The sequence below is a fragment of the Corvus brachyrhynchos genome, unplaced genomic scaffold, assembly GCF_000691975.1.
Source record: "Corvus brachyrhynchos isolate BGI_N302 unplaced genomic scaffold, ASM69197v1 scaffold239, whole genome shotgun sequence".
NCBI lineage: Eukaryota > Metazoa > Chordata > Aves > Passeriformes > Corvidae > Corvus > Corvus brachyrhynchos.
Genome location: NW_008246057.1, coordinates 2,397,234 through 2,407,502, shown reverse-complemented (window position 1 = coordinate 2,407,502; position 10,269 = coordinate 2,397,234). Strand labels below are relative to the sequence as shown.

The 10,269-nt window shown below is 40.8% G+C and overlaps 1 long non-coding RNA gene across 1 annotated transcript; it reads left to right on the top strand.

Moving 5' to 3' along the window:
• The first annotated feature begins 859 nt into the window (after window positions 1–859).
• LOC108449564 lies at window positions 860–10,066 on the top strand. Its single transcript, XR_001865780.1, has 2 exons — window positions 860–1,107; window positions 8,766–10,066. It is a non-coding gene; the product is annotated as an uncharacterized LOC108449564 (long non-coding RNA).
• The last annotated feature ends 203 nt before the right edge of the window (window positions 10,067–10,269 follow it).

Here is a 10,269-nt window from a genome sequence, read left to right as displayed (position 1 = left end):
AATCAAAAGGAAAGTAACATTTGAAGTATTTAGAAGGCAGCACTTATCTACGTTTGAGGGAATGCTATCTTTTTAATGAGAAAACAAAAAGGCTAAATAGCCCATGGATATCCTTATTTCAAGGTATCAAGTAAGAAAGAGCCTTACAGAGTAAACAAGAGGATTAAACACCTACAGAGCTAGCAATACATGCTGACATTAGGTAAAATTAAACAGAAAAATAAGCTTCTATCTATTTTTCTAAGCTAGCCATTAGCTTGATCACTGTAAGATTTTTACAGTTCCTTGTGTTTCCTGGAATATACACCACAAAGTGGTGTATGACAGACGACTGAACGAGCAGAGACCTGAGCTCCTGTTGCACAGTGCAGCACTCCCTGGGCTTCACCGGCTTTGATGTAGGTGCACCCCAGCCACAACAGTGCTGTGCTTTGCAGAAGGGAAGGAGTGCTAATGTGGCTTCCTTCATACAGCCACAATGAATGTGGCTGCAAGCACTGAAGATCACCAAGCACTGCTCTGCCACACCTTCACACTGATTCTCTGCTGTGCTCCACCTCACCGTAGGCACACATGTGCAGGGGTACCTGACAGAGCAGGTTATGAGGAAATGAGGAGCTTTTTTTCATATGATGCTCAGGTAGACATCAACACTGTTGGTAGTAATCCTACCACTGGACACAGACAGCAGTCACTCTACTGAGGACACAATCAGAACTAGTATACCTCCCTCCCTCCACTCTGCTCTTTTGTCCTTTACAGTTTATTTTCCTAATCAAAACCAAACAGTACTCCTCACTGCTGCAATCCTCACTGTAACACAGCCAAAATATTTTTTCAATTCAATTCAGTGTTTTAAAACATGGTAACTTCCAATGATCACATTGATTGAGGCTTCCTCTAAGTGAATGAGAGCATTTGCAGACCTCAGAAACTAGTTTGTCTCTGAACAATAGAAAGACTTGTTAAATGGGAATCTAAGTAAAAAGAAGAATTACTGTAAGAAAAGAGATGTTGAAGACTGACAGCTCTTCTGTTGTTTTGACAGAAATACCTTGTGGATGACCTGAACATTTGTTTTGAACCACAATACTGGCTTGAGAATGGGTGAGTTATATTGGGAATGAGATCTAACTGAAACTTTTAATGCATTATTTATCTTAAAAGAAACATGATCACCGATTTTTATTTAAATGGGCTTGAGACACTGTTGCCCTATGGAAATAGGCAGGCTTGCTTAAAGAGACTTTGCATAAAATGTACCACTCTTTAATATTTATGAGACTTTTCCCAGGTTTGCTAAAGTTCAAGTACACATCTCTTTTTATTGAGTAACAATATTTAGAGTTAGCTAAAAATAATTTATTCCCACTAATTCTAATGTGAGCAAATAATTCTAAAACAATACAGCCAGGAAAATCTGAGTGCAGAATACTGAGCTTCTCTCATTCAGATATCTGGTCCATTGATAATCCTGGTACTGCAGCACACATAGGTAAAAGCCTCCTCAGGGCATTAAAACCATTTATTGAAGGTAACTCTGCTTGAATGTTTCAACCCAGGAAATCTCTGAGACTCTAGTTTTTCAGTTCTCAGTTCTAATGTTTCTTTGTTCGCAAATACAATAATTACCAGAACTGATAACAGAAAAATAGTTGGCAGACCTTGAAAAATAATGTATTTTATAGGTCAAGCCTACCCATGGTCAATTTATGACCAGAGTGTAACCGGAGCTGTACAACAAAAATAATAGCACAGGTACAGTTTCTACCATAAAAATCACTTTCTTCCCAGTATATTTCTTCTATAATAACTTCTCTCTTTCTCCCTCTCTCCACACACCATTTTTGTGATGGCAGTTAGCCAAAGGCATGCAAGAATGAATTGCACTGTTGTGGCATTTAAATTATATCAATACTGAAATGCAGAATAGAGTCCTTCTCTATTTTATCTCTAAATTGAATGCTTTCACAGAGAGGCACTGTTATCTGCATTACAATTTGAGAGCTACATTAGTAAATCTTGAATGCTCTGAATTAGAGTATTCAACTTTTGAGATGGATGGTTGAGCTCAACACAAAAAATGTATTAAGCTGGAGATATGGCTTCATTTGGAGTGAACATGTATTTTGAAGACTATATGTGATTCAGAAACCAAGCCTAAATTTCTGGGGAGCCTGCATCCAGGTGAATGTTACCCCCTTTTTAAGGTAAATATTTTAAGATTTTCGTATTAAAACTATGCCTTCAAAATGATTCTCCAGGTACCATTTCCCTGTCAGATGGGGAAATTATGTAAATTCTCACTTTCACACAATCATTGGAGCAGTCTGGAAATGCTGCCTGAGAGTGGAGAAGGTTCCCATCTCTTTTATGGCACATTGCAAGCACACTAGTAACGCTGCAAGTATATTGATGGGGCCTGCATCTGCTAAGCAGTTATAAGGGTCTGAAGAAATGAATTAAATCTCTGGGTGTATGTCAGAGGTTTTATCCTTAGGACTTCAGTGACAGCAACCTCTCAATGCCCCACAGTCACACAAAGACCCTTTTGGCCTTTAACCAATCTGCAAGTTTTCAGGTTTCTGAGATGCCACAGGTGCTGGGTGCATCTCTGGGATATGCCTGGAAGTGCTGTGCTCACTGCTCTCCAGGGTGGGTGCAGAAATGAAAAAAATCCCTCCCTTTCACAAAAAACCACACAGAGCAAAAAAATGCATTTAAAATCTATGTTTGTGGAAAACTGATAAATATCATGATGACCAAATTGTGTGCTTATCTTGTGATAACCGAAACACGTATTCTGAAGCATAGTCTGTGTTTTCTTTTTTCATGTGTAGGTGTTATTTGCTAACAAATATCCAAAGCACAGCTGCTTCCCATTAAAAAAAAGGCACAGAAAGACTATCTACCTCACTTGGGCTCAAATGATTATTGCTATGAACCAAATGGTATTGAAAAAAAAAGTATTCCCACAATTGAAAAAATGAGGTCAGAAGTAGTTATACAAAAAAATTTTCTTTGCCCTAAAAATTGTTTCATTTGTGAAACTGATGTAAGTTATCTCACTGGTATAAAATGTGCCCTCAGTACCAGGATTATTTGATAATGCTGACCCAGAAACCCATCTTTGAAAAGCAAAGTCCTTCGTTCAAAGAAACTTGAAAAAGACGGAAGGACTTTGGGGAGAAAAACTGAGACAGGCTATGTTTGCAACCTCATGACAAGGCAGGTTTGAGAAGAACCCCAGAGATCTCTGGCCATGGCTGGAGACTGATCAAAAGCACTTGCAGCATAAGGAGTCTGCTTTATGCAGGCAAAGGAAAGTCAGCGCTGCGGCTGGAGTCCCACCTGTGCCAGGGAGAGGTGTGACCTGGTACTCAGCTGGAGACCACCAGCTCTGCCACCTGAACCCAGGCAGAAACTGCAACGATTCATGTCAGTATTTTCAGCCCTTTTCCACAGATATCACGTGCCAGCAGCTGATTTTCCTCTCTTGGTAGCTCCTTGCACCGGAGCAGCCATGCTGACCTTGGTGACATGGTTATGCTCCAACACCATGTCTGGGAAAGGAAAAGCCTCCAGTCCCCAGCAGCACAGTTCAAAACCAGCCTGGAGCTCACCCTGGCCCCACTCTGAGAAATTAGATTATTTTTGCCAGTGCATGAAATAGTGTCATATGTTGAAGTGCAAAATATCCCTTTTGTTTCCTCTTTGACTTAAAGAATCCTGGAAGGGTTCACATCTGCATTTCAGTTTAATGAAGAACACTTTTTTATTGAATTCTGTCTGGTGGTGAAGCCCATTAGGGAACCTGTTAGAGATTTCAGGTGAAGGCTTGATCCCTTTGATCTTGAGTCCAGGGGAATGAGGAACAGGTCACATTTCTTTGATCTGAAGGAGACAATATGGGATCACATTGATATGCTTTCTGATCGTCCTGTAACCAGAAACCTTGCTTGCAATTTTTGTGCAACATCAGATATGGATTTCTTTCCTCAAACAAATCTATGGAGTCATCTCCTAGGAGAAAGGAATGGCCCCTGTGAGGGCAGGGGTTGCAAGCTGTTCAGTTTTTCAAAGACCTCCTGCTTCACCTCTCCTCCACCAGCTAGGACAGCAGTTAAGCAGGATTTTCAGATGCTCACACCAGAGAGTCGCATGGGAGCCAGAAGGAGAGACTGCTTTCTGATGGGCTTGCATACTCATTTTCTGTAAGTTTGCTGTAAACAAAAAGAACAGTTTTAATGCATCACTGATATAACTGAGCATGTGATACCACCCATGAAGTATCTGCCAGAAACTGTTGTGTTTCTTTCTCTCTTCCTGATGGATGTCCCGCAGCAGTGGCATTTCTCATCCAAGCTGGACCTGATAGTGTTGTTTGTGAAAGCATATAGAGGATGTGATGAATTGTTATTTATTATTTATTATTTAGTTGCTATTTAATTATTTATTTATTATTTGAGATTTATTAGAAACTAGTTCTTCACTAGGAGAGTGATGTTGCACTAGAACAGGCTGCCCAAAGAAGTTGTGGATGCCCCATTCCGAGAAGTGTTCGAGGCCAGATAGGATGTAACATGAGTAATGGGGTCTAGTGGAAGGTGTGCCTGCCCATGGTGGGGAGTTGAAACTAGATGATCTTTAAGATTCCTTCCAAACCACTCTATGATTCTGTTTGATTTGATCCATTGCCATTATGTGGCTGATGCTGACTAAGTCCATTCCTGCACAAAGTTGAAGTGATGTTTATCTACTTGCACAGCAGATAAATTTTATCCAGGGTAAAGCACTGAGCCTCTTAGCACCTCGATGCTTTCCTGCATGAGTCTGCTCTTTCACACCTTTATAACTGGTGGGATAACCCTTACCTGGCTGCTAGAAGCTGGAGGAAGGCACTAAGCCTGAGCAGACCTTAGCTGGTTTGTTACCCTTTGCTCCCCTCAGAGAGAGGGGAGAGAGAGCAAGGCAGGCATCTGGAGGAATTGTTCTGAAACCCTCTGATTGCAAAGAATGAGCCCAGGGGCTTCCAGGGCAGCTCCAGGTCTTTAAGGAATAATTTCACAGCACTTCATGCTGTATCATAAAGGACATATTTTATTATTTGATCCTCATTCAGAAGGACATCCCCCCTGTTTATTTTGAGCACGTGTGTCAAAGGACCCACTGAGAGCTTTGGGCTCTGCTCCTCACTGCATTCCCCTGTTCTGGTTCCCTGTGTGCTGGGGATCATTCCCCACATGCTTTGTGGAGCTCAGCTGGAAATCAGCTCTGATTTTATCCATTAATTTTGCCTCTTCCCTGTGTTCCAGTTTTCAAAGTATTTCGTTCAGAAATAATTTAAGCAACTACCATCTCTCAGCCTTCAAAGCAGCTTTGTCTTTCCTCACTTACATTAGCTATGCCTGAAAAGCTCAAGAAAGTGTGGTTCAAGAAACCATTGCCCCCCAGCTACCTTCTCCTGCACTGGAACCCACCAGTCAGCTGGAGTTGTATCTCTCATCACTAAAGGTACCAGGTCACGGTGTGAAATAGAGGTGGTCTGAGGGTCTCTGGCCACTCTCTCTGGTGGCAGTGGTGATGCTTCCAGATGTGGTAGATGACAGAATCACACCATTTTCCATGCACAGATCCAAGCCATGGCTGCACTTGATATCAGTTGTGCTGTGGACGCACGAGAGGAGCAGTTCTAGGAAGGATGGGTTGAGTAAAGGGGAACCACAAAATTCTCCAGAAGAGCACATCATATATGGGGTGAAGAAAGAGCCCTCCTTTTGGCTTTGCATGGTTCCTTGTGTTGCATGCACAGCAGGGGGGCAAAACTGACAGGAAAATCTCCTCCTACAGCAGACACAATATCTGGATATAGGCAGACCCAAGACTGAACCAGTTCTGTGTTCTAGGACTGTTAATGCATGGAGTGATTCACTTTCATTCAGTACAACAGCACAGGTAGGCATGAGATTATTGTGGGGCTAAAAATGGTTTATGAACCTCCAACTGAAATTTCCAGAATACCAGTGTCTTTTGGGGGTTCCAGCAGCTATACCACAATAGCAGAGACCTGAAATTTTATTGAAAAACTCGAAAACGGACAGATACAACAGAGCAGAGAAATGTAGCGATGTGAGTAAGTGAACATAAATGTGATTAGTAAAGAAGTACCATGGTCCAGAGAGATAACAAGTCAGCAGAATGTAAGGTGAGGTCTAAAGACGAAAGTGATGGCGTCATATGTAATGAAAGCCAGTCAAGCTCCAGGAACATTTTTTATATTTCTTGTGATCCATCTCACCAAAAATGATAATTACTGTAGCAATTGGTTTACCCAAAACATGTTTTCTTCCTCCTCTTAACAGGCCCCTTTTAAAGCCAACAAATTTTCTTGGATCTCTGTGGAGAGCACAACTTCCTTTTAAATTGATAAATTATAGCACATAGTATCCTACTTTTTAAAGAGTACTGACGAAATGCTTTCAACTCCACAAAATGTGTATCCTCCTTTTGAATGGATTCTGTCAAATGTGAATCTGTTTTAGTTGATAATTGCTAAAGGAAGTGATGTATATAAAATTAAGAAGCTAGTCTCTACCTCAGGTGTTTCCCTGCTGTGGTTCCTATAAAAATACTCAAGCCTGCATGAGGCTTTGTGCTCTGGCAGCTTCCCTGTCCTAGATATCCCTTCTAGGTTGGATCAAGCTCAGGGGTGTCCCAGTGGGTCCCAGCTGCAGCTGGGACAATGGCAGCAATGGACCTGAAAAACCCAGGACATTCCAGCAGAACTTCTTATCTAATTTATTTAATTTTGTCTCTTTTCTTCTAAAAATAGAAATGTACCTCTTTGTTTAGCGGCTTGATGAAAACACAAGTGCATATTCACATATTCTACACAAACATTACACAAGTGGCTGTTTTCTTCATGGGTTACTTTGATTTTACAAGGAATCTCTTTTCTTTGTGTAGGAAATCAGAAAGACAGAACCTTTTTTTTTCCAGTGCAGCTGACATTTTACAATTCAGGGTTGAGAAAACAAGAAGAGAGTAAAATGTATTCATATTTAAGTATGAGAAGGTATCCCTCTTTGATCTTATTTTGGCTAGGATCAAGAACACCCAACAGGCTAACGACACCTGTGGCATTTGTAAAGCTGGAGTAGTAGAGACACTTTTGCCTTCAGCACTTCTCCCTGCTGCTATAAAATTTATCAGCATTATATGCTACCCAGACCAGAAGGTCTCTGCTCTTGTAGCGTTTATGAGTTTTGCAGGAGTGCCAGAGTGAGGAACTCTGAAATCTTCCAGAAACCATTGAAATTCCAGAGCCATAGACTGAGAAATTTGCAATTCTTATAACCTTTTTTGCATAGGAAATAGATTTCCATCAATCAGGAGGTATAGGGGCATTCCTATGGGAGTACCTAACCGAAATTAGCCCAACAATCTCACTCTAAAATAGTAAAAGGCTCCAGTCTGAGCTAACATAACAAGCCATAGTTATTAGGTGTAGCTACCTTTGAGATAAGATTTCTGTTGCCTTTCCTCCAGCTATTAATAGCAACATAGAAAGATGAAGGTTTATGCTGTTTTTTCCAAAGGTGAAAAACTCAGGAATGTGCTAGGGATTGTAAATATTGAAAACTGCTGTAAGACTAGCCCTGAGGTTCCTCCACAGCTTCTGTGAATCTGAGAAAAATTTACAGTTAATTAATTTAATTTTCATGTGTGTTTAGGTAGATCTGCCATGATAATAAAAAAAGTCCTTATAACCTTAACTGGAAAAGATTTTTGCCTTTTGGCAGCAAGTCTGGTGAAGCAGTCATAAGGAGTATCCTAAAAAGCAACACAGGGTTCAATTAAACCCTGCATATACCACACGCTTCACTGTCACAGACAGCACTGAAGTAATGGCAGACATAATCCTGAAACCCACTCTGACTGTGAAACCTGTGAAGCGACTGATATCCAGGGGAGAGAAATAAATTAAAATCTAAACTTCTTCTTGGTTTGCTGCAAGCAGACTCTTGAAGAAATCCAAAGCTTACACTGAGTATGCTCTTAAGGAATGTTTTAAAATATCCAGACTAATTTTATAAATTGAATTGAATACTACAGTGGGCCTCCCATGTGATCCAGGGGAAGAAAGATCTTGACTACCTTAGGGAGGAGAAACCTTCAGATGAATAAAGTTGTACCTCCTCAGTTAGGAGCTGTATGACTGCTGGGGCAGTTGGGCCCAGACTAAGAAAACCAACACCACTACACAGCAAGGAGAACTAATCTTAAAGCAAAGTTTATGAGCTGCAATCTCATCTTCCCTGGCATTGAGGAATGAAAGCAGAACTGAGAAAATGTCTAGCAAGTGAACTGAGGTGCTAATTGTACAAGAAAGCAGCAGATTCACAGGAGGAAGAAGCACCTTCCAAGTCCTCAGCCTGGAAAAGGGTGATGGGGGTAGAAAACATTTAGAGACATGAAGGAAGGGAAAGCTTGAATGAAGTTCTGTCTCCTGTAACTCATCTCTGTGCTAAAAATGTTTCTAGAGGTATGTTCTCCAAAGGGTCTGGCTGCAAACCCCCTTAGGGAAACTGGATGGGTTTCCACCAGCCCCAGAGCATCATCTTCCAGCAGCAGCAGCCTCTGGAGGAGGAAGTATGGTTTGGCTCAGCTGGAGCTACACAGCTCTGCCCTGGGAGGCCTGGTAAAATGTGCCATACTTTTCTACATCTTGAATGATCCTGACTAGCTTATTTATATATTTCCAGCTTCCAGCAGACCTGGAAAATACTCATTCTGCAGATGAGCTCCTGGTTATTTTCATATCATTCTGGACTGCACTGAAAAGCATATTTTCGTGGACGCTCAACTTCCCAATCTATTGTCCAGTTTCAGTTATGTTGGACAAAAGATCAAAAGTCTCAGGAAGAACCAGACATAGATCCTACAGACTCCACAGAAGCTGCAGGCTACAGAGAAGACACTGTGGTCCAACTACCCACAGGCTTACCTCAGCCATTTGTGAGACTTGAAAGAGATGTGGTGTCAAATGGTTGCCTGCACACTGCTGCTAACCTACTCTGCAGGAAGAGATTGTATGTATGTGCAGGGATAACAGAAAATCTTACTATAATTCAGTCCTAAAGCCAATCAAGCAAGAGACATAAATCTGTGGACAACTAGGTTTTGAAAGAACAGGTGCTTGCAAAACCGATTGTTACCTAATTGAATTTTGTATCCATTCTTGACATGTTGTTAATAATCTCCATATGAACGTTTATGATCTGCCTGAATCTACAGACCTAAACCAGTAACTCAAAATGCATAGGAGAAAGTGATTATGTCAGCACCTCATGTTCCTCCTGGTGGTGTGCTGGAGACTAAACTCTTTAGTCAAGGTAACCCAGCTGGCTTTTCTTCCTGTACTGGCTCAAACGGGAGCTTCATCTATGAAGTGTTACAGTGGGCAGTGAAAGTATTAGTAGTAGCTCAGCAGGGAACTTCAGCCCTGAATTGAAGTTATCAAAACCAATGAGCATGTTCTTAAATGTGTGCTTAGGAGTTTGGCTAAACTAGGTAGTGGTCTTGATTATGACCTAAAAAAGCTACGACTCAATTAAAAAAAAAAAAAAGTCAGATTTATTCAAGTTATGGGTAGTTTGGCCTGGATTAACAATTAAGGTTTAGTCCTTAGTTTGAAAAGAAATATACAGCTTGCATTGCTTGTTATTGGAGTTGGATTTATCTGAAAGGATTCATTTATGTGAAAGCGCATATCTTATCTGTGGAAAAATCTCGAAATAATAATGAAGGCAAAATTACTACTGACTTCAGAAAGTCAACATTTTTAATTGCTTCATACCAATATTCAATGATTTTGCTGGCTCCCTATGGATGTCTTCTGAAAAGGGAGAAATTAAAGGTTTCATGTTTACTTTCACTAACCCTAACCCTAACCCAAGTAAACAGTTTGTGGAGAGAAAGGAAGAATTTCATGGAAATTAGGAGAGGTTCATTCCAAAGTCAGAAGGAAAAATCATGAAGGTATGATTTTAAAGGCCAAGTTAAAGTTGAAAAGCTAAAATGTCAGATGACTCCTTTTTCAGACTGGGGAGATGAATTTCTAGATTCATTAGGAGTAATTCTGCTGCATGGCAGCATCTCTCCCACTTATGAGTACCATAATCAAAACTGTTACTCAGGGATGAATTTATGTAAAAAGAATGGGTATTTTGCCTTCCCCACGGATTTTGAAAAGCTGTCAAAAGGTAT